The following is a 25,462-nucleotide window of genomic DNA, read 5'->3' as shown; positions in this document are numbered from 1 at the left end:
GAAAGTGAATAAACTGGAATTTCTAAGCTGCACAAAATTAGCTGCTGTGACTGTTTACATTGAATGTCTCTTGCCTCTTTCAGTTCAGGTGACATCCTCCAGCTCCAGCAGTTAAAGGAAGACGCACGTCATTCTTGACAAGTCTGATTACAAAACATAATCCCAATTGCTTTGTAAAAGTAAAATAACAAGATTACAAAACAAAATGAAACCCCTCAAATAGAAACCTTGAGAATAATAATTTTAAAAGTATCTTTCCTTTTTTATTAAAGAAAAACATTTTGGGAATTGGTGAACTAAGAATAGCTAGGAGTGAGATTAAGAAAGAAAGAGAAACAGGCCACAGAGATGCTCATTTTCTGCTGATGCTTGGTCAATATTACCCGGTGGGGATGGCTGATAATTTCCTCTAGTGGGAGGGCTCGGTGCTTTGGGAGTAAGGGGCCCAGAGGGTAATACTTACTTCCTAAGTAGTAGCAATTCAGTCAAAGTGCCCTTCTTAGGGATTTCTGTTACATTGTTACAGATTTCCCATTCTTTTTAGTGTTGTGGTCACAGAGAGAGGACGGAACACTTGCTTTACCATGAGCATACTTTGTACCGCTTCTGGTGTTCTCGAATAAAGCTGCAAGTCAGACAAACATTCAGTGACCTCCCAATTGTCTCTAAGCTCATGTTACAAATAAAGGGAGAGTGATGAAAAATAAAAAGATATGGTCCTTATCTTTAAGGATATGACAGTCTAATAGGGAGGAGTACATATAAAACATTCCAAAGAAACAAATGAAGTTAGTGTATTTTTGTGTGTTTCACGGCTGGTGGGCGTTGAAAGAAAAGCTCAGGTTGATTCCAGTCTAGTCTAGCGTTTTAGTGTGTGCGGGTGTGGGGCTGGCTGGGAGTGGAATCGGATATCTGTTCCATCCCCTCCCTAGGTGTCCCCACATATTCTCTGCCTTGAGTGAGGATTTGCCTTGGTGAAAGGGCACTGGGTTAGGCATGAGAGGAGTTGAATGGGGCCTGACTTAGGCATCACTCCTGTTGATCAACAAGAGATGTACTGACTGTTCTCAAGGGGAGCTTTCCTCTGGACCACAGTGGGAAATACAACTATTAGAGCTCTTTGTTGCTGGTGACATACTGGGCCCTCTTACATGGAGATTGGACCTCAAAGTGCTGGTCTGACCCCCTGGTGGTATTGACAGAGAGAACTTTCTGTGAAGTTAGGCACTTCTTTGAGCAGGTTTTGTTCCCGTCTACTTGATCCGTCCGTGTGGGAGGCCCTAGTCCCACGGCTCCAGCTCCTCTTCCTGGTCATGCTCCTTCCTCCTCACCCTAGAGGGCGTTATGCTAAGTGAAATAATTCAGATAGAGAAAGACATATACTGTATGATCTCATATAAATGTGGAATCTAAAAAAAACAAACTCATAGAAACAAGAGTTGATTAGTGCCAGGGGCAGGCAGTGGGGTAGGGGAAAGTGGTGAAGGGTACAAACTTTGAGTTATAAGATGAATAAGTCCTGGGGATGTAATGTACAGCACGGTGACTGTAGATAGCAATACTGTATCATATATTTGAAAGTTGCTAAGAGAGTATATTTTAAAAGTTCTTGTCAAATTCACAAAACAAAAAAATGTAACTATGTAAGATTTTGGATGTTAACTAACCTTATTGTGGTAATCATTTTGCGATATACTCATATATCAAATCATTACTTTGTACACCTTAAATTTATGCAATTTTATACATCAATTATATTTCAATAAAGTTGGGGAAGAAATAAAAAGAAATGTCTTCCCCTTTGCAGTTGAACTGTCAATTGTTCCTTTCCAGGGCTGTCCTTATATTTATCTCTGATGGCTAGAACCACTCTTTTTAGCTTGCCACCTCCAATATAATATGTTTTGGAAAGTCAGATGATTGACTTGTTTTAGAATTGTGTATTAAGAAAGAATAATAATCCCTGGGTGGAGATAAAGATTAAGGTCTGCCTTTTATTTGAGGGATTTTTTTTTTCTGTTTGTTTGTTTGAAGAAGCTGTACTATTTTCTTTGGTTTTCTTATAGACTGACCCCAGATTGATGACTTAATCATCATAACAGGTTGTTGAAACAGGACTCTTTACATCTTGGTTTGAGTTGTATCATGAAGAACATAGTTGGCAAGGACTTAATATTCCAAATTAAGGGGCTAGTTTACACATGCTAAAAATAAGTTTGTAATTGTTTTCTTTTAAGCTGAGATTAAAGAGATTGAGAGAGAAGTTATAACAAGTAGAGAGAATTTTCTTCCGTGGAAGTTGTTAGTCAGGCAGGAGAGAGAATTTCTCTATTCTTGCCTTAGATCTGGTAAGGGTGCTCTGATACCAGCCCCATAGAGCATGGGGGACACAGCGAGCGACTCACACTGGAAAAAGGTGGAGGGCAAGTATGTAACTGAATCAGGCTGAACAAATGAAGTAGAAAATTGCAGTGAAGAAGTCACTCCACTTCCATCTACAATGGACCAAAGATGTGTGTTTCAGGAAGGTATGATACTAGTGAGGCACCTTGGGATTGTCCTAAATCTTGCCTAAGAGGGCCACCTTGAGGGTGAGGAGACCTCAGCAGACATAGTCTAATGGCATCTTAATGGCTGCTCCAGGGTTGAGGGAGGAGTCTTCTGGAGGAGCTTCATTCATCCGCATCAGAGCTGATTGCAGTTCAAGGATTCTCAGTTGTATTACTTTCTGATTGCTTCGGCAACAAATTACCACAAATTTAGTGGCTTAAACCACACAGATTTATTCTCTTACAGTTCTAGAAGTCAAAAGTCTAAAATCCAGGTGCGGTCAAGCTGTATTCCTTCTGGAAACTTCCAAGGCATAATCTGTTTCTTTGTCTTTTCCGGCTCCGAGAGGCCACCTACGTTCCTTGGCTGTGGCTCCTCCCTCCATCTTCAAGGCCGGCAGCGTAACATCTTCAAATCACTCTTGTGTCTTGGATCCTCCTGCATCCTCCTCTTCTAAGGACCCTTGTGATGACATTGGGTCCCCCCAGATAATCATGTCAAGCTCCTCTCAAGATCCTTAATGTAATCACATCTTGAAAGTCCCTTTTGCCATGTTCGTAACACATTCACAGGTCCTGGGGATTAGGACATAGATATCTTTGAGGGGCTATTCTTCTGTCTACCATACTATTGAAGGAAAGTAGCTCAAGAACCCACCAAATTACCAGGAGAGGAAAAATCAACTTTAAACAAAGCCAAGCTAAAAGAAGGCTGGCAACAGCTCAAAAGAGTAAAAATCAAGAAGATATTTTCTGCCTCTTACTGCCCCTTACTTCTTTTTCTATGACCCCAAGGATAAGAAATGTCTTGTCAAGCTGGGGAGGAGAGGAGAAGTACAGACTGAACAACCAGGAAAGAAGTGAATCATTTCCTCCCGCTTTCAAATTCTAAAATTCCCATGTAGACCATGTCGAGTTGAGGGAGAGGGGAAGTTTTTACTTTAAATGAAGTTCAGAGTTGATCATTACTGTGGAATGGACATTATAGTTGCTGACTCAGGGTTGCCTAGTATTTTTTTTTTTTTTTTTTTGGTGTTATCTGGGAGTGACCAGACAAATCATGTCCAGGACTCATTTAAGGATGCCAACAAACTGGCCCAACAAAGTGGATTTGAATAGGCAGTGCCAGTGGGGAAGGAGATGGGAGAATTAAGCTGTTTCCTTATTGAACTTTGAAGGTTATGCTGCTTCAACATGATGGTTATATAATATAATCTTAACTTTAATTGTTTTATGCACATGAAAGCTCTGACGACTGAAAGATGACAAAGGTTAGCATGTGATGGGACAGTTAAGAAGGCATTAACCTGAACTGGGGTTGGAAATTTTAATTCCTACATTTTCTAAGACTGAAAAATGGTTTAAGTGCCAACAGAGGAGAACGAAGTGAACATAGAAGCTGTAGTAAGTGCTGATACTGCAAGCAGAAATAGAAAGAACTGAAGTGGCAAGATCTGGAACCACGGATAGCCATAGAAAGGGACAGCAATGCACAGAAATTGCCACTGGGGAAAAGAGAAGAAAATGTATTAATAGAAACAGAAATATAGTTTGGGGGCATTTAGTGAAAGGGCACACTTAAAGACCCTCTTGATATCAAGGTCATGTAACAAAGGCACATTGCTTAAATAGCATACCTCTTTTGACTATTCCATGAAGGACCACTTGTCCCTTCATATCTCAATTATCTCTGAAATCTTCATTGTTCTACAGCACAATACTACACTCATGTTCATTATATCTTGACCTCATAAAAAAGAAATGTTACTTTTTTAAAAGTATACCATTCTGTATGGCGGGAACATGAATAGCACATTTTAGAAAGATTGCCATAAAAATAGTTCAAATAAAAGGACTGTTTCACTGTACTAACCAGCCTCCACTATTGCCCCTAGCGACCCTCCTGTCCTGGCATTTTTGCCCTCCTTCACTGAATCAGGGCTTGCCCTGAGTGACCAATAGAATAAAGAGATAGTGATGACGTATGATTTTGGAGGCTAAAGGCATTACAACTTCTGTCTTGGTCTCTTAGATCACTTGCTCTGGGAAAAGCCAGCCACTGTGCCATGAGAATACTCAGGTGGCCCTCTGAAGCAAACCCTGCAGAGAGGAACTGTGGTCCCCAGCCAACAGCCAGCACCAATTTGCCAGGCCCCTGAACAAGTCACATTGGAAATGGAGCTTCCAGCCCCAGTCAAGCCCTCTGATAACTACAACCCCACTCAATATCTAACCACAATCTCATACTGGACCTCGGGGCATACCACCAACTGAGTCACTACCGAATTCCTCATCCACAGAACTGTGAGAGAGTATAAATGATTGTTTGTTGTTTTAAACCACTATATTTTGATGGTGATTTATTATATAGCAATAAGTAATGCATATCTTCACCCTTAAAAAGTAAAGTATCAATCGGTTGCACAACCAATAGATATTATAAAATTTGTTCTTCAAATATTTCAAGTAACTAAGCTGGTAATATAATTATGTTTTATTTAATTTAATACTGATTTTATTGCATGACTTAATCTATTCTATTAAAAAATTGAATGATAGCCAATGAAAGAAAACTATTGCAAGTTCTCAGACTGTTACCAATGGTCATCAAACTGTTTGACATATCATTGAGCATTTCTAATTTATTTAAATAAGTGCTTCATTTTAGCAGAAAAAAAATTTTAAATGGGAAAAGGGACGGGTTGAAAGAAAGTATTTCAATTCCTGCAAAAGAGATAGTGAGATACACATGCACGTACATTATGGTGTGTGTGTGTGTGTGTATACAAGATGTATGTAATATACGTTATGGTATACTAATATATCCTCATTTATCTCCGTTGGCCTCTCTTCACAAGGATTTGGACTGCACCTGACATAGTATGAGAAGAAAAGAAAAGCAGGTAGTTCACTTAAGCACAATGCAGAGCAAGTAATTCATCACTATGAAGCAATTGCCCTTTAATTTTTTCCATCCCTCTAAGGTGGAACACAAATCAGTTCATTCTGAGAGTAGAACACCCTGATTTTATTATATTAGATCTTTTCTTTTGTGTGTGCTTTTTTTTTTTTTTTTTTGAGGAAGATTAGTCCTGAGCTAACTACTGCCAGTCCTCCTCTTTTTTGCTGAGGAAGCCTGGCCCTGAGCTAACATCCGTGCCCATCTTCCTCTACTTCATACATGGGATGCCTACCACAGCATGGCCTGCCAAGCGGTGCCATGTCTGCACCCGGGATCCGAACTCGCGAACCCTGGGCCGCCTAGACACAGAACGTGCAAACTTAACCACTGTGCCACCTGGCCAGCCCCTGTGTGTGCTTTTTTTAAGTAAACAGACATAGTGTCCTTCCACCTCCCTCCCCATTTATAAACACCTTTCATATTCTCCTTCTATGTTTCTCTCTCCAAAATTCTGATGCCAGACCAAGAGATCCATAGCAGTGGATGGGTCCAAAGTGATTGCATCCATTTTCTAAAATTTATGGATAGTTCTGATAAGTATTTCACAAATATCTTCCCCCAGCTCAGGAATACATGGCCGAGTCATTTATTTTCAACTCATCACTTGTAGTCATAAACAACTATTCAGCAAATACTTCTTTGAATAAGAGATATAACCTTTAGTCAACTACCTTATTGAATTCCTATAACACACAAGGACCTATCTAAGTATTTTGAGAAATGCAGCATATGTAACATTTGGCTCTTGCCTTCTGCCAGCACACATTCTAATAGTTGACAGTAGATACATCTATAAGGCAAGTTAAGTAACATCATAAATTTTATTTCGGCTTGTAGCAACCATACAAAAGATGTTAAAGGTCACGCATGGTTATTTTAAAAAGGAATGATAGACTTAAAAAGAAAACTGCATGACAGTCTAGACCTTGAAATTTTTCTTTAGTTTCTCATGTGATCTGTTTTTGAATATATTTTTAGAAAACTAGATAAACACTAATAAATATATTATAGCAAGTGTTTTGTTCCCAGTGGTTGAAACTATGTTTTAGTTAATTTTACAATATTCACACTTTTGTTTAGAGAAAATGTTTTCATTTTGCCCACAGTGAATGATGTCTCAACTGGATTTTGATGTTATTTAATATATCAATGGAACAATGATTGGCAGTAGTGTTCAGCTTGGGTCCAGAGAAAGGACCCAGAGGCCACTTGGGAGAGCAGTGAGAGAAATCAGGGAAGCTGAAAAGAGCCCAATCAGTCGAGTAGCTTTGGAGAAACTTAGCTGTAGACAAATTCATCAGCAACTGAATTCACTCCTCTGGTTAAAACTTACTATAAACTCCTAGTGCTAAACTTGCATCCTTATTTCACGTCTGGCACTAACTGGCTGCTTGATTTAGAGCACATTTCTTTACTGTTTTGCAGGGGTTTTTTCCATCTGTAAAATGGGTTAGTGATATCAACCTAACTGTTTGTTGAGAGGACTAAATAGGCAACATATTTAAAGCCTTCTGCATGACACAGAGAAGGTTGTCAGAAAATGTTTGTTTCTTTATTTTTGCTCCTTCTGAAACTTTTAGATTAATAAAGTCTCAGTTATAGAGGCTGCACATTGAGTAAAATAATTTACGATATTGTTTTAAAAATTTTCCAAAGAATATCTTGACAGCCAGAAGCTTTATATTTTCTTAATACATCTAAAAAAGGCTTTTGGGTGAGATGGATTTGTCACGTCTCCACAGTGCTCTCGAGTGCCAAATTCTTGAGTGCCAAATTCTATTTATTAATAATTGCTATTTGGAGAGCTATGTGGATTCAGAAGACATTTTTGTATTAATTCCAAGGGTTGAGAGAAAATTTTCTCAATGTAGCTAAAAATGTTTAGAGGAGTGTTACAAAACAAGAGAAAACTATCACTATTAAAATGATAATGCGTTCCATTTTGAAACACAATGGTTTGATTAAAGGAAAGCAGGGAGGGAGAGAAGGACTAAGCTGTGTTGAAATCTACCCACATCCATGAGAGATGTAGCCCCCACGAAGGATTTAGGGATCTTTATGATTAAGATCTTGAGGCTGCTGTGGAAATTAGACCTTAACCTGCTGGTTTTCACCTTTTGTAGAGAATCTCTCTAAATTCATTCTCACCCTTGTTTTGCAGCGTACATTATAAAATGTGCATTTCCAAATAGTTGGCAGGCTGTAGGTCTCTCTCTTAACCTGTACTTTCTCAATCTTTGTGTTTGCTAGGTTCCTAGAGTCATTCTAAGAATTTTAGTTCCAAGGTAGGCTCCAAAGGATTTAGGTTTGGCCGGACTGAGGTGAGAAACCCTGTCCAATCCAGGACTGGCCCTGGCGAATCCCCGTAAGTTGGATTTGGTGCTACATGGGTTCTGCCATATTGAATGGTACCCTACAATTTTCCCCACCTTTTGGATTCAGCAGCTCAGGAACACAAAGACCACCTGCAGCACGTATAATCTGAACTTTCCTGAAATAGGAGATTTTTAAACTATCAAACCAAAAGGGAATCAAAAGGCTAGAGAGAATTTATGCAATTTATTTTATTCCTAAGTATTCATATCTGCTATCTCCTGCATGGATTCACTTTTATATTCTAAATAATTATGCCTCTGCTCTTTTCAAATCACCTCTAGAAGCCCTGACAGTTGACAATGCATATTCAATATATATATTTATATGCACATTAAATATATATTTATATATAAATCTTTATTATAATTTTTATGTATTTATATTTAAAATATATAGTTATATATTTAACATATAAAATATAAATATAAATATGTTTAAATGTAAATACATATTTTTTTATCAACTTAAATATTAAGGTTAAAAGAAAATTATAAATTGGCACTGTCCAATATGGCAGCCATAAGCCACATGTAAATAATTAAATTAAATTAAATTGAATCAATTAAAAATTCAAACCCTAAATTTCACTAGTCTCACTTCAGATGCTTACTAGCGGCAACTCACAGGCAGTGCAGATTTAGAACATTTCTATCGTTACAGCAAGTTCTATTAGCTGTCTCTACTCTAGAGCCTTGAAACCGCACTCTGAAGAGTGCCTCAATCTTGGTGTTGTAGTCTATGCCTCCTGGAGGAGACAGTCAGATGAAGGCAATGACACCTCCAACAAAGACTTCTAAATAATAATATGACAAGGGTAGTGTAGAGAGTAATTTAATAGACAAAAGGCAAAGGGAAGGAGGGCGGGAAAAAGGAAAAAGGAAGGAAGGAAAGGAGGAAGGAAGAAAATTTCTGTGTTAGAGCCTTTCTCACATATCGTACCATATTAAACTTGAATGACAAACACTGGGATTAAGCTTACTTGAATGCAAGTAAGATACTCCATCCTCCCATATTCAGCATCCTCCTTTGGGATAACTTAACTAATTGTTCTCCTGAATTGGTCTGTTAGGCTGTGACTATGTAATCATAACATCACTTCATTGGGAAAAAAAGAAAAAAACCCAAAAGTGGTTAAGTCTCCTTGTTGGGTTACATCTTTGTGGCTGTGCCAAGGGCAGTGACCTGGTGACACTACTCGTGGAGGGTTAGTTAAGATGGCCCATCGATACGATAAAATTTTCCCTGTCCTTATGGTCATATAGATACGACCTAAAAGTGCATTTCTCTAAGTGGACATTTCGGTGTAAGAGTATAACTCTAAAATAATATTATTACTGCACATTAGATACAGAAGGATGACATGATTTTGTGAAATTCATGACGAATTAACAGCCCAGGGAAATTTTCACTTCAAGCTTCCCTTGATAAGCATAGTCTGAGCCTCACATAAGAGGCTCAGTTTTCATAAACTGAACATTATGATAAATTTCCTTTACTTTAGCTTTTATACTAGTATCATTATTCTACAATTTTAATACACCTGAGGTCAAAGATCTGTTTGCAGGACTTGAGACAAGGTTAGAGGACGTCAGCTTACAGAAAGCCCAACTAAATGTGCTGTGCGATGTTTGTAATACTCAAAGGACAATATAACAAGAAGAAGATGATGTTTTAAAAATCATTGCTTCCTAAAACATAAGGAATGACTTTGTGTGGATTATGTTTCTGAACAGTCTTAGGTCTGGGCAGAATTTTGATAAAGGTGGATTCTATTTTCGAGTCTATTCTTTCTTTTTACCCTTTTTCTGAATCCTCCTATTTTCCTTAACTAATCTCTCCTCCTCTGCCAAAAGATGATAAGTTTTTCAGCCTGCTCATATGTGACCCAGATCTTTTCACTTCTGTGCCCACCATAATGGACACTGCCTCAGGCTCTGGATCTTCAATTCTCCCCAATCCCAAAATCGTGTATCTGTCTCAGGAAGCTGATCATTTAATTTAAAGAAATGTTTACTCCTTCCAGATAATGGTGAAATGTTAACATGTGTCTTCAATTCCAATTAATAGTGATAATTTCAGGTGTTGTAGAAAAACTATTGGGGTCTTTCTTGCCTTGAATGCATTGCTGGGGTGCCTATTCTTTATTAGTGTTTTATTGATATTTAAATCACATACCATAAAATTTATTCTTTTAAGGTATAAAATTCAATAGTTTTAGTATATTCTCAAAGGTTTAAAACTATCACCATTATCGGATTCTGAAACATTTTAATAGCCCAAAAAAGAAACTCTATACCCATTAGCATTTTCCCTATTCTCCCTCAACTCGTCCCTTAACAATCATTAATCTACTTTCTGTCTCACTGAATTTACCTATTCTAGACATTTCTTATAAATAGAATCATGCACTTTGTTTGTGTTTGGCTTCTTTTGCTTAGCAAGCATGCTGTTTCCAAGATTTATCCATGTTGTAGCTTGTATTGGTACTTCAATCTTTTTTATGGCTGAATAATATTCCATTGTACGCCTATATCACATTTGTTTCTCCAGTCATCATTTGGGTTCATCATTTGTGTTGTTCTTACTTTTTAGTTATTATGGATAATGCTACAATGGAACATTCATGTATAGTTATTTTGTGAACATAATTTTCCATTTTGGAGGCTATATACTTAGCATTGAAATTACTGTATAATATAGTAACTTTTTAGGAACTGCCCAATTGTTTTCCAAAGATTATGATGGTTTCAATTTATCCATATCCTCAAGAATACTTCTTATTGTCCTTTTTGGTTTTTTTATTTTAAACGTAATAGTGGGTATCTCATTATGATTTTGATTTGCATTAACCTAGATGCTGAGCATGTGCTTATTGACCATTTGTATATCTGCTTTGTAGAAATCTCTATTCAAACACTATGATCATTTTTTAATTGGGTTATTTGTCTTCTTATGTTTAAGTTATAATGTTTCTTTACATATTCTGGTTACTAAATTCTTTAAGATTATGTGATTTGTAAATATTTTCTCTCATTCTGTGGGTTTTCTTCATTTTCTTGATGGTAACCTTTGAAACACAAAATTTTTTATTTTGATAAAGTCCAATTAATTTTTTCTTTTGTCTTGTCTTTGTGCTTTTGGTATCTTATCTACGTAACATTGCCTAAACCAAGTTAAAGAAGATTTATACTTAGGTTTTCTATTAAGATTTTTATAATTTTGACTCTTACATTTACATCTTTATTTTGAATTAATTTTTGTATGTAGTTTGGGGTAGAGGTTCAACTTTCTTTCTTTTATATGTAGGTATGAAATAGTCCCAGCATCATTTATAGAAAAGACTTTTCCTTCTTCTTTGAATTGCCTTGGCATCCTTGTCAAAAATTAACTAACCATAGGGGCTGGTTCTGTGGCTGAGTGGTAAGGTCTGTGTGCTCCACTTTGGCGGCCCAGGGTTTTGCCAGTTCAGATCCTGAGCCTGGAAGTGGCAGCGCTTATCAGGCCATGCTGAGGTGGCATCCCACATGGCACAACCAGAAGGACCTACAACTAGAATATACAACTATGTACTGGGGGGCTTTGGAGAGAAGAAGAAGAAGAAAGAAAAAAAAAAAAGAGAAGAAGATTGGCACCAGGTGTTAGCTCAGATGCCAATCTAGAACAAACAAACAAAATAATTAACCATCAATGTAAGACTTTTCTGAGATCTCAAGTCTGTTTAGTTAACCTGTATGTCTCTCCTTATGCCAGTACCACATTGTCTTGATTACTATAGCTTTGTAGTAAGTTTTGAAATTGGGAAGTGTGAGTCCTCCAACTTTATTCTTCTTTTTAAAAACTGTTTTGTTTAGGGGCTGGCCCCGTGGCTGAGTGGTTAAGTTCGCGCGCTCCGCTGCAGGCGGCCCAGTGTTTCGTTGGTTCGAATCCTGGGCGCGGACATGGCACTGCTCATCAAACCACGCTGAGGCAGCGTCCCACATACCACAACGAAGAATACACAACTATGTACCGGGGGGCTTTGGGGAGAAAATGGAAAAAATAAAATCTTAAAAAAAAAAAAAACTGTTTTGTTTACTCTGAATCTCTTGCTATTTCATATGAATTTTAGGATCAGTTTGTCAATTTTTCAAAAGAAAGAAGCCAACTTAGATTTTGAAATAGATTGCATTGAATCTGCCATCTTAAGAATATTAAGCCTTCTAATCTATGAACGTAGAATGCCTTTTGATTTATTTAGGTCCTCTTTAATTTCTTTCAACAATGTTTTGTACTTTTCAGTGTACAAATCTTGTACTTTTTTCTTACATTTATTCTTAAATATTATATCCTTTTTGATGCTATTCTATAAATTGACTTGTTTTCTTAATTTCATTTTTGCATTGTTCATTGCTAGTGATAGCAATACAATTGATTTTGTATATGATCTTGTATCTTGCAATGCTGCTGAAATTGTTTATTAGTCCTAATTAGATTTTACTAGCACATGTACATTAATAATATTCTTTTTAACATTGCATTTTGGTACAGAGTATTACCAACGTGTTTTAGTAGTCATTAACCAAAAAGATACTTAGGATAATCTCATGACCTAGTTAGGTCTATAATATCTCCACAATTATAGTGATAAATTTGGAGAGATTAAGTTTCTCACCTAAGTTCTCATGTATAATAAACAGTTGATCCAAAATGGCAACACAGATGTGTTTCGGCTACATGTCCTTTGAGTTATCTCTTCACGTGTGTTGGGCCCCAACAATCAGTGTGGAAAGGCCATAGGACTGGAATATGTTGGAATAGTCAGTTTTGCTGCTGTTTCTACATCTCTGCTAATTTAGAAGTGATGTGATAAAATTTCTCTTCCAATAGTCCAATAACATGACAACGACCTAGAGATCACAGAAGGGCACTGGGAGCAAATTCCCAAATCTCCAGTTCACCTGATGCTATCAAAACTTGAGCCAGTTCGACTTTCTTTGGCTTAAGGTGCTGTCTGTTTATTTAATGCCAGAAACAAATTGATTTAATGCATGGAGAGAAAGAGATACAATTTCTAAACATATATGTGTATTGTATAAAGATCCTATTTTCAATCGTTCTGTAAAACTTACATCGTTTCCTGATTGAATACATGTTGTACCAAAAAAAATCATTAACATTTGTCAGAAAGGATAAACTCAAACTGTATGTCTATGGATTGTTAGACACTAACTTTCCTAACAGAATTTTACCTGGTCAATATTTTCATAACATCTTTAGCAACAAAACCCATGGTTTTACTGAAGCTAGGCAATTCTTACCTTTGCTGCAAAACTACAAATACGATTCTGACTTCAATATTTGCTAATAACTATTCCCTGTTTATGGATATTAGATTCATGCTTAACACTAAAATTAGTTCAGCCTGAGGCATAAATGGACTAAATTTGCTCCTTGTGTCTGTCGTGCTAATTACTACCAATCTCTATAGACTAGTCAAGCATTCAAAATGCCATTATAATCAGACTAAACATTATACACACACACACACACACACACACACACACAAACTCAACCCAAGAACTGCATTTTTGTTTCTCAGTATTACAACTTTACTGAATGATAATGGATGTAACAAAAACTAAATACATAAAATATTATATGTTCAAGTCTTTAGAATGCTGATTTTTAAATTTATATTGCGTTATCCTAGAACATGTATATGGTTATATTTCTAGATAAAATCAGACATTTTCTGTTCCAATAATAAGCCTATTAATGAAGCCCAGGGAGACTGTGTATGATATGAAGTGTTTGTCTAAGGATCGAACTCTGGGGTTTTATTCTTTCCTATCCTTGCTCCTCCATTTTCTGTGTAACCCTGGGCAAATCTGTCTCAGACTTTGTACCTCAAGTTTTACATATGTAAAATTGAAGTAATAATTGCCATTTATATATGATTTTTTCTGAAAAGATATCATGAGAATTAATGAGATTATTAGTCAGTAGACCTCCAGGCCATTGTCACTGCAAGGAAAAGATTATTGGCCTCTGGAGGAAAAAGGATGGGAGCGTTTGGGAGGAGAGAAGGACACTTTGATGAAATGAGAGAGAGATTGGAAATGGAGCCGGGGAATGACATCAGCCTTCTAAAAATCAGGTAAAGGGGGTGAGTGAGAAAGGGAGAGGGAAGTCCTTTCATTTCCTCTTGTTCTGATACACTGACCTTCTCTAATTCTACCCAATCCAGACTAGGTTATACACATATCTTCTGTTCTCCCGTTGTAATCACCAACGCTCACTTTTTCCTTCCATCATTAATCATAGGAGTTTGTCAATGTGACTTTCTCATCCAGTACACTGCGATGCTTAGAGAAACCTATTTGTCCCCAGATCCACAGAGTAGGGTACAAGGTCAGGCACTTACTAGTGCTCCAAAAAAAAAAAAAAGAATGACAACATGGATTTGGATGGAGGGAGATTTTGATATGGTTGAAAGGTGCCATTTTGTTTGGAAAGGTGAAGTGGCTTCATATTCTGTAATGAAAACCTTGTGACCAACATTTTTTGGCACTCGGAAATGGATGTCAGTAAAGGCCTTAATGTAATATTCATTCATTCATTTCTTTAATTGCCCAATTGCCAAACCTTGTTTTCTGTCATGACAGAGATGCAAAAAGAACTTCCTGTTAAGCTGAAATTGATGTTCAAAGTAAAGGTACTCAGCACTAAATCTGAATTACTAATCAACTAATTAGATCAGTCCATATGCTTGATGGTGATGTTTTAGTTAACATTTTCTTTAATCAGCTAATGATGTGATCCACTAAGCTTGCCTTTTTCACTTTAAACTTCTTAAATGTGAAGTCATCTAATCATTTTTTAGCAAAATATATACCTAAAAATAGAGAAACCTTTTTTATTTTTAGATCCAAGCCTAATTTTTATTTTAGTAAAGACAATCAACCTAGCCCCCTCACTCACTCCTCTCTCTTATCTTCTGTACTAATATGACAAGCAGTTAAAACCACTTTGTTTCCCAATGACCTACATTTAAAAGCAAATGCCATTTCTAAATAATCGCAAATGATACCATATGCTGAATAGTTCATGGTAACATGTCTCTCTATCACCACAAGGTGCAGGCAACTCATTCCAAAATGGCTGGAGAGACACCGGAGGTCTCAGTGTTACAGGGTTTTATACGGTGTGCCTGCTCACATAGTTTATAGAGGTGGAAGACTGTCAGGGCTGCCTAATTCATCTCTCCAAGCATAGGCGGAGACACTGAGAAACAGCTGCCTAGCAATGCCCAGGCTGGCGCTGAGCTCTCAATGCTGGTGCCCTGCTCTGCCATCCAGGTTGTTTCCCATTATGTCATGCTCCTTGCCTGAATTCAACATTGTATTTCTCCAGTTTAACTCTGTGAAGTAACTTGATTTCTCCATTCTCTCCCTCTGCCACTCCTGCTCACTACTTTATCTAATGAACGTGTGGTAAGGAAACTTTCAGGCCCTACCGCCACTTTTATAGCGACTTGGAGTTAACTCAAGTCAAGTGTTGGAGCTTAAATACACTTGAAAAACAAAGAAATGAAAAAAGTGGTTTAAAAAACATCTGTGTTTATAAACATACTACCATAAAGAATTTCCATAATGTTAAGAACCAGAGTCCAGGTTTTGTTTAAATGACAAAAGATTTCTAATTTATAACAACATTTAACTATGAAATATGGCATGTATTTAAGAAAACAAAAAGGAAAGCATAGCAATTGCCTTAGAAAGAGAATTCATCTTTTTTTTTGAGAAAAAATGTAATATCTTAAGTATGTAGCTTTAATTTCCCTTTCATAATTCCCAGACCTTTCCTATCAGTTTTTTTATAGCATCAATGCACTGCTGGATATATATTAAGGTTCCAAAAAATACGTACTCATTATGCAAAATTAAGGGCCTTAAATATGGGTGGTTGTGTACAAAGGTTTGTCCTATGTCAGTAAATGGAAACTTAGAGCACAGTTTTCCATGGAAATAATATAAATGGCACTTAATTTTGCAGGCCAGTTCATGAAAGGCTGGCTTTTAATATTCCAGGACAGAACTTAAAAAAGGAGAAACACATCTCTTATGATGGCAGCATAGAGGAAAAGTCCGCCTCCTCCCCCAGCAGTTGCAAAACAGCTACATCGCAGCTCCCAGAGGGGGCCACTTCTAAAGAATATTTGTAAAACAGAAGTTCATAGCTTGTAGTCTGTTCACGGAAGAAATAAATGATGTGCTAATCTTCTTTAGTGTTCAACAGTAGTAATGAGGTGGGCATACAAATACATATTCACAGACATGCAATAGAAAAATGAAAGGTTAAATAATGCCTGTGTGCACCGCACCCCCACCCCCCGCCAACATAGAAAGAAAAGAAAACTAAATTCATGAGCTGTTTCCTCCATCAGGGCAATAGTCACATACAAACCATTTAAAATTTATTTCAACCCCGTTAGGAAGGTATTATTATGTCCAGTTAACAAATGAGAAAATTGAGCACAATAAGCCCAGTTCCTTGTCCCCAATCTCTCAGCATCTAGTGGAAGAACTCTAATTCAAACTCTGCCTGACTCCCATAGCCGAGACTGGTTCTTCTGCCAAGCCAAATGGCTGCTATCAACTCTGTCTGGGAGCGAAAAGGTTCAAGGATACATTTTCAACCAAAAGCCAAACAAAACACTGTGAAAGCCTCTCCTTGTATAGATTTAAGTGTCTTTAGCAACAAAAAAGGAAAAGAAACCAACTTTAAATGATAATTACATTAATTCCTCAGGGGGTATAAACCGAATTTTTAAAACCACATAATTAAAGACATCAGTATAACTATCTGGCCTAGGTTTCAGATCTAACCACCAGAGTGGAGCTTAAACCAATTTATTCATTCTCCAAAGCAGAGGCTGCCAGCCAATAATGTCTCAAAGGAATGGAACAAATACTCAATTTTAGCACAAACATCGTAGTTTTGAGATAGCGGTGCTGATGTGGATTCTTAAAAAAAGCAAACCTCAGAATAATTTACATTTTTCTTTTTGACAAATGACAGTTATTTTGTAACATTAATGTTTACTTAACTTGCACTAAAAGAAATTTCAGGGGTCTGAAAACAAAGTCAATACTTGACATTATGCTCCGTTACAGCCGCATTTTTGTGCCAGCACACCTGTTTTCTATCATTGTGATGCATATATTGTTTAAATGTTTTTAAGTTCAGAGGATAAATGTACATCTGTAAAACTATTGCTTCCTTTAAACTCTAAATTATAGTACCCATCAAATTATCATTGTAATATATCAATTTCAAGACCAGAAAAAGTAGACATTTATTTGAGTTATTGTTTCCTATCTTTTATCAGTATCTGCATTCAGAACCCTTTGACTTCCTTATTTTCTAAGTGTTTTATTCAGTGTTGACAATTACTCTCCAGGCCCAGTTTCTTAAATTTCCAGTAAATAAAGAAAAAAAAGAAGATGAACTTATTAATAAAATCCCCAATATCTTACTAAGTCCATGAAAAAAATAGAAAGGAATGTTTACTTTTTCCTAAAAAGATCCTATTTCAAACATTAGACTATTTTGAAAAACAATAATAATAAATGTTTTTACATGTGTTGAGAGATTTTACTAATGTGCATACTTGTAGGAACTGAGTAAGAAAAAAGTAAAAAATATTTAGGAATGATTTGAAATACGACAAAAGTAAAATCACTTAAAATTATTTCTGGGGTTTGCATGTTGTTTGATCTCATTCACTACATCTATACATTTACAGACCATGACATAAAGTGGGAGTAGGACAGTCTCCCCTGAGAAACGGGAAGAAGCCTCTTCAAAATACTCGATTTTAAATCTATTCCACACCAATTAAAACACATCATAGATGTAGTGAAAATATCTGTACTTCAAAACCAGCCAGCCTTGGGTTTGAATCCTGATTCTACCTTTCCCTGGCTGGGAGATGCTGAGCAGGTTACGTAATCTGTTCAAACATTTGTTTCCTCATCCATAAGTGAAGACAATAGCATTGTGACGTATGGTATTGTGAGGGTTAAACAAGTTAATGCATATAGAAAACATACTATCTGGCAAAAGATAAGCACCAAAAAAATATTAACTCTCTCACTCTATACTCATGTTTCAAATTTATCCTTTATTGAGTGTTCTGTATATTTGTGTTGGAGTCATATTGGAGTTAACTACACACATCTCACAACTATGACAATATTCTCCTATGATACTGGGGTTGAAAGAGATCATAGACTTGACTCAGTACAACCCCGATAGACAAAGAACTGTCAGAATTACCCAGCCCAACCCTTGTTGGACTTTGTATTCTCTGAGATACTAATGAAATTTTTGAGTTAGATGATTAAACAGACCTGTTGAAACCTTTCCAAGACATAGATGCAAAAGGATTGCTACAACATCACTGGGTTCCAGCTAACTCAATTTCCTACACATGACTATTTGCATAACCAGAAAAATGTAAACTGTTGTCCTTCTGTGTTAGTTTTCTATTGCTGTGGAACAAATGATCATAAACTTAGCAGCTTAAAACAACACAAATTTGTTGTCTTGTCCCATCTATAGTTCAGAAGTCTAGGTATGGCATGACTAGTCCCTCTGCTCAGAGTCTCCCAGGGCTGAAATCAGTGTCGGCGGGGACTGTCATCTCATCTGGAGCTCACGTTTCCTCTCCTAAGATCACTGGTTGTTAGCAAAATTCAGTTCCTTGCAGCTTAAGATTGAAGTTCCCATGCTCTTGCTAGCTGTCAACTGGGGATCATTCTCAGCAACTAGAGACTGGCTGCGGTTCCTTGCCACCTGGCCTCCATTAGACGGTTCACAACACGGATGTTTTCTTTCTTCCATGCGAGCCTGAACATGTCTCTTTGAGTTCTTCTTCTGTGACTAGCCAGAGAAAATGCTCTACTTTTACAGGCCTCACCTGATTAGACTAGGCTCGCCCAGCCTAATCCCCCTTTGCCATATAACATCACGTAATCATGGGAGTGAAACCTCAACATGTTAACAGGCCACCACACTCATGAAGATCATACAGAGCATGTGCACCAGGAGATAAAAATCATGGGGGCCATCTTAAGGTCCTGCCTACCACACTCTCCTGACAAAAGGGACAGTAAACTAAGAGGAAAAGAAAAAAACAAAGGTCTTTGACAGCACTGACATAGCTTGGTTGGGTATTCTGACCATGGGCATGTGCAAGTTGCAGAAGTACCTGAAGCCTATGCCACCAGCTCTAAGAAACTTGTTTATTCCCTTAACTTCACAAAATAAATGCTGGTATATGTTTAAATATTGTTTGTTTGAAGGGGTACGAAATCATTAGCCTACTCCAGATACTCACATTTGTCTATCAGGTACTTTGTCATTATTCTGATATTCTCTCATTTCAATGCTTCTACTGAGGACAGAACCCACGACTGACCTGACAGTTTTTGGCATTGGGATAATGGAGAGATGCTACTTTAAATATATTTGGCTATATGATGAATTCCCATTTCATGAAAGTTAAAATGTAAATAAGAAATAATCAAGTTTTAGGATCTAGGAGATATGATGTCATTATTAGAGATAAGGTCCAAAGATACAGAGAAGTCAAGGGCCTTTCTCAAAGCCATAGTCTAATACAGTCAAGATCAATGTGGGAGGGCTGTGCTTGGCCAAAAGCAGGTCAGCTAGCCCATGGGAATGCAGACTTTACTCCAGGCAGCTCCAATGTCAGATCTCTGCTAAGTGCAGGTTTCCCATGCTACCAGGGGTTAGGGTTTTACTGAGCGCCCTCCTAGGTCAGAACCAATGCAGGAACAGCATAGGGCTGCAGAGCAGTGGAAAGCCCCTACTGGGACTAAAGCTGAGAGTGGCCAGGAAATTCTGCAGCAAATGGCTAGTGAAGTGAATGCTTCACGTGGAATCACTAATTTAGAGTTGTTTTGAAATGACTCCCTACAATCAGCAGATTCTTATTCCTTTTATTTCCTTCTGGAAGCTAATGAAGCAGGAGATCCCCCTTCTCCACAATTCCTACCAAGGAATAATTAAGTAAGTGAAAGAATGGCAACCATTTGAATGATTGATGTTTGGAAGAAGTGATTTGAAGTATTGAATCTTTGGAACCAGAGGAGAAAACTTGAGGAGAAACTATGCTTTCTCAAATCAAGAACCTTGCAAGTAGGGGGCTGGCCCAGTGGCATAGTGGTTGAGTTTGTGCACTCCACTTGGGCTGTCCAGGGTTTGCCAGTTCTGATTCTGGGCGTGGAACCTATGCACCGCTTATCAAGCCATGCTGTGGTAGGTGTCCAACATATAAAGTAGAGGAATATGGCACAGATGTTAGCTCAGGGCCAGTCTTCCTTGGCAAAAAGAGGAGGATTGGCAGCAGATGTTAGTTCAGGGCTAATCTTCGTCAAAAAAAAAAAAATCCTTATGAGAGGGTTTGTCGTGCATATCCTACAGTCTTTGTGAGAGGCTTCTGTGCCTATGGGATAGTAGTGGAAGACAATCCTACGAAGATGTGCACATCCCATAAAGGTGGCAGATAAGTTTATACATGTAGCAATGGAGGCCTCACAGGACCATTTTATTCGCCAGCTTCTTTGGGAAGGTTCTTTGGAGAAGGCTCTACCTACACTATTCTGTCGTGTCAAAGCAACTTGAAATTTGAAGACTGCCGGAGAATGATAGGAGTCGAGGAAAGGAAATAGGAATACACGTGTGATAGAGATGGAAATCAAAGATGGAGTAGTCATTGCAAAGAGCACCGTTCCTAGGTTAGTGGGAAAACGGAAGCGCTGCTTGGCAAGGGTTACTGAACATGGAACACGAGAGAGTGAAGGCATGGAGAGAGGTAAGCAGCCTGAACAAAAACCACTGCCTCCCAGAACTTCTTGATTAATGTTATAATTTATGGGAAGTTATTAAAAAAATTGTTTGGCTAAGTGGCTTTCTGTTAAGATACTTTATACTAGATTATCAAGGGTTATGTTGCAGCCCTATTCTGCTATTTGTCACTAGTTTGATACTTGGCTGCCTTGGAATAAATTTAAAACTATGTCCTCTCATCCTATCTGAGAATGAATAGTAGGGCACTTTAGATAGACATTATATTTTCATGTTAATGTCATGGATATAAAAACTTTTAAAAAATGAATCAGTTCCAAAGAATCCCACTTAACTTCTATTTACCTACAAGAAGCTCTACGTATCAAGATAGAGCTGTACCTAAAATAGATACGGCCATTTTAAAGAAGATATGAAATACCTTCATGTTCTGAGAATGACAGAGGTTTAAAAGGATCTTCGTGGTCTCAGCAGAGGGAGTGAGCTGGCCAAATTGAGTTACAGAAGGATAGGTGACACACTTGAGAGCTTCAGATGGATTAAATTCACAACACCCAATAAATTACATTCTCAGGAGAAAAGCGAGGGTCAATGAGCCCTCTAAGAATATTCCAATCACAGAATTTCACCCTCACACTCTCAGCATAGACACATCTCAAGTTGAAACTTAACTTTTGCTCTACTATTTTTTGTGATACACACCTATGAAATGTACAAAGGTGTTGGTCTCTGGCGTCACCTTTTCACCTTGGGGTACATGTGGATCACTCTTTTCCTCTGAGTTACTTTAGCATATCCAATTTATATTCTTAATTTTCACTTACTGATTAGTTACTATGCATATTAGGGAATCATCTTAGATTGTCAAATCTTGATTCTAACATTTTTGAATTTAAGAATTTGCTATGTAGGAGCACTCAACCTGTTACATAGATATCTATAAAACCAAAAAAGAGTGAACAGTTTGAGGTACAGCTGGAAAACTGTCCAACAGATAGCTAAGAATGTCCAGACTTTTCTCTTAAAATCTAGAAGTCTTTCTACATCACTCAGCCAAAGGTTTCCTAGACTTCTCTGTACAGCCATGTTTATCCAACTTCTTGGATCAAGCTTGCAAACCAAAATAAAATGGTTAGATAACAGAAAGACATAATTGATCTAGTCATATTTCTCAGTACATAAAACTTAAAATTAAAAAATCTGGGAAGCTGGCCTGGTGGCGAAGTGGTTAAGTTTGCATGTTCTGCTTTGGCAGCCTAGGGTTCATCAGTTTGGATCCTGGGCACGGACATATATACTGCTCATCAAGCCATGCTGTGGTGGCATCCCACATGAAAGAACTAGAAGGACTTACAACTAGGATATACAACTATGTACTGGGGCTTCGAGATGAAAAAAAAGGGGAAGATTGGCAACAGATATTAGTCAAGGCCAATCTTCCTCACACACACAAAAAAACAGAAAAACAAAGAAAAGCTTACCTTAAAGAAAAATCTGATCATTTTATAGATTTTTAAAAATTATAGATTATAATTCTGAAGGAAGAGGAGAGCCTATCTGAATGTCAGGAATTCTCCTTCCAATATAAAATAGTTTTTTTCACTTCCTCCTTACTCATAATATTAATCTGAACAAATTTCTATATTATGAATCAGTTCCCAAACATATTTGATTAATGCCACTCAACGATTCATTTAAAACTTACAACTCTACTTCCTCACAAAGAGTGTAAAACCTGCAAAGTTCACGTGAGAAACCAGTGTCCCCTCTCAGCACTGACAATAATATTAGTATGAAACATTTTTCAGATACTTTCATTTCTTTCTTGCATGTAATAGAAATCCTATCATCAACTCAGCCTCTAAGTAAACATCACAATATGTGGTCTCAACATGGGAGCCATTCATCGCTTTGAAGACAGTGTCAATTATTGCTTAAATATCCCAAACTGGCTCCGCATCCCAACAGTCAGCAGTAGCACATTCACTCAGCAACAGCTCTTTTATGTAGTATGAGGGTTTTAAAAAACCTGCTGTTCTCATCTAGTCATATGTACTACATCTCTTTTAAAACTCACGTTCATGCTCACCCAACTCAGTTTGAATTATATTATTACATTATCACAGTTTCAGATGTAGCAGGCCTATATTATCTCTGAATAGATAATGAGCATTATGTACAGAAGAGACAGGGGACGGCTCCGTGGCTGAGTGGTTAAGTTCGTGCGCTTCACTGCTGTGGCCCAGGGTTCGGATCCTGGGCGCGGACATGGCACTGCTCGTCAGGCCACGTTGAGGCGGCTTCCCGTATCCCACAACTAGAAGGACCTGCAACTAAGATATACAACTGTGTACAGGAGGGTTTGGGGAGGTAAAGCAGAAAAAAAAAAAGATTGGCAACAGTTGTTAGCCCAGGTGCCAATCCTTAAAAAAAAAAAAAAAAAGAAGAGACAGTGCCCCAATCCGTATCTTATCTGGAGGCATCCTAGACTAGGGGCCACTCCGAGTCTAGCTGAAACATGTTAAGCTGCCTCTAAGAGCAGAAACTCACATGGCATTATGGTTGACATTTCTGATCTCCCCTTGGCACATGATCACCCAGATTATTTCACTTCCATCTTGGTTTCTAATGATGCTTTGTCCTGAGCTGTGTTCTTCCCCAGGACAGTGATTACTGTTCACCGCCATATCAGCTACCTATGTCTCAGATACATGTGCCCAAATTCCCACTTTTTGTAGATCCAGCCACGTGACTTAACTCTAAATATAATGAAGTGAAGATGAGGTCATGCTGTGGCATTTTGGACCGATCCAGAATAGCCCAGGAATACTTTTTAACCTGGAATATATTGGCCCAGCCAGAAATGATAGGGTTCATTCCAGAGCCCAAGAGCTCTTTCCCACCAACAATCTTGAGATCTAACATTTTTTTTTTCTTTGAGGAAGATTAGCCCTGAGCTAACTGCTGCCAATCCTCCTCTTTTTGCTGAGGAAGACTGGCCCTGAGCTAACATCCGTGCCCATCTTCCTCTACTTTATACGTGGGATGCCTACCACAGCATGGCTTTTTGCCAAAGGGTGCCATGTCCACACCCGGGATCCGAACTAGTGAACCCGGGGCAACCGAGAAGCAGAACGTGTGAACTTAACCGCTGTGCCACCGGGCCGGCCCGAGATCTAACATTTAATGTCCCACAGTGGAGGCTGGGAGCCCCAAGGGGGGTAGGTCACAATACCTGTTAACCTCCACTCAACCCATATTCCCTTGCTTATTGAACATGCCTCCAATTTCCAGTTGTACTGGATATTTCAATGCCAATATTTTAGAATTAAGATGTAATCTGTGAGCCAAACTCCATGGAGAATATATCTAGTCTTTCATTGTGGCCTTTTGCATTAGGTTCTGAAGGCATGGAAACGTTTCCCAGGCCTGACTGTGCCCCCACTTGGTTCCTGCATTAGCTCCATTGGTTTGGCAACCATCCTCTGTACTGGTCCCATTTTGGGGGGACCTTCATGCCTCAGACCCCAGACCCATTTTCAGCATTGTTCCCTTATCTTTTGAATTACTTTCTTACATTCTTTTCTTACACAGTAATGCACCATCACTGCATGCCTGTAACTCTACCACAGATGGCCATATATTTATTTTTAAGGAGGAGTGACTAGAATTACCAAGAGGAAGAAGCACAAAGCTTGTAGATGAAGAAATTACTTTTGTAATAAAATTATCCAGAGAATATATAATTACTGGACAATTTTCCAGTCTTTTCAAAACCTCTGATATAAAATTTACTGTGATAATTATTTGGGCACTGCAATGAATACAGAGGAGATTTGCTAAAACTTTATAATCAGAAAATCTATAATTCATAATTTTCAGCTTTCCTATTCCACAATAGCAGAGATTTAGCCTTGAATTTTCCTACACAATTTGCCCTTTGCTCTGATTTCTTTTTCCTATAATATTATGCCCAATAACAGAAACCTCAAATTTCTCAAACAGGGGGAACTTGCAACAGCAAATATTATTTATATGAGCAGCCAAACTTGCTGCTGAAAACAAATGAGCAAAGAGTTGCCAAGAGTATTGACCTTCAGCATTCACTGTCAAGTTTTAATAACTTTCAAGTTATTGAATAAATGATCCTAGGTGATGAGGCTGCAATTTTAGCTGAACAGAATATTTCTATAGCTATCCTTCTCCGCAATAACTGAAATTGTACAAATATTGATTGATGGTGTGTATAGAAAATATTCTGGAATATTTTTTAGGATTACAGAGGATGAAATTTGGACTGAGATTTTGGTAGCTGAGTCCAGAAGAGCGCATGATCCACCTGAAGCACCCTGATTGCATTCACAAGTGAAGGGGGAGGTAAAGAAATTTTGCATCTATTCTTTCCTGGCTTGGTTAACTCTCAGTAATGAGGATATTTGACCAATAGGCTAATCTATCAAGGCCGTTTTAAATTGGCAAATAGAATGTGGTCCCGAGGTGTTAGTGAGTGTGCAATTGCTTTCACAGGCCTAGAACCAGAATTAAATATATCTAGGACTCCATTTACCAAACTTTAGTCATTTGTACACTATTGTCCTTTTTTAAAATTTTCTTCTCTGTATCGCTTTTGTTTGTATTTACTTAATATTATTCTTTAAGTAATCATATGTTATTTAAATGTATTTTATGAGGAAATTTT

This window comes from Equus caballus, chromosome 23 (assembly GCF_041296265.1).
Source record: "Equus caballus isolate H_3958 breed thoroughbred chromosome 23, TB-T2T, whole genome shotgun sequence".
NCBI lineage: Eukaryota > Metazoa > Chordata > Mammalia > Perissodactyla > Equidae > Equus > Equus caballus.
This window is presented reverse-complemented; position numbering follows the sequence as displayed.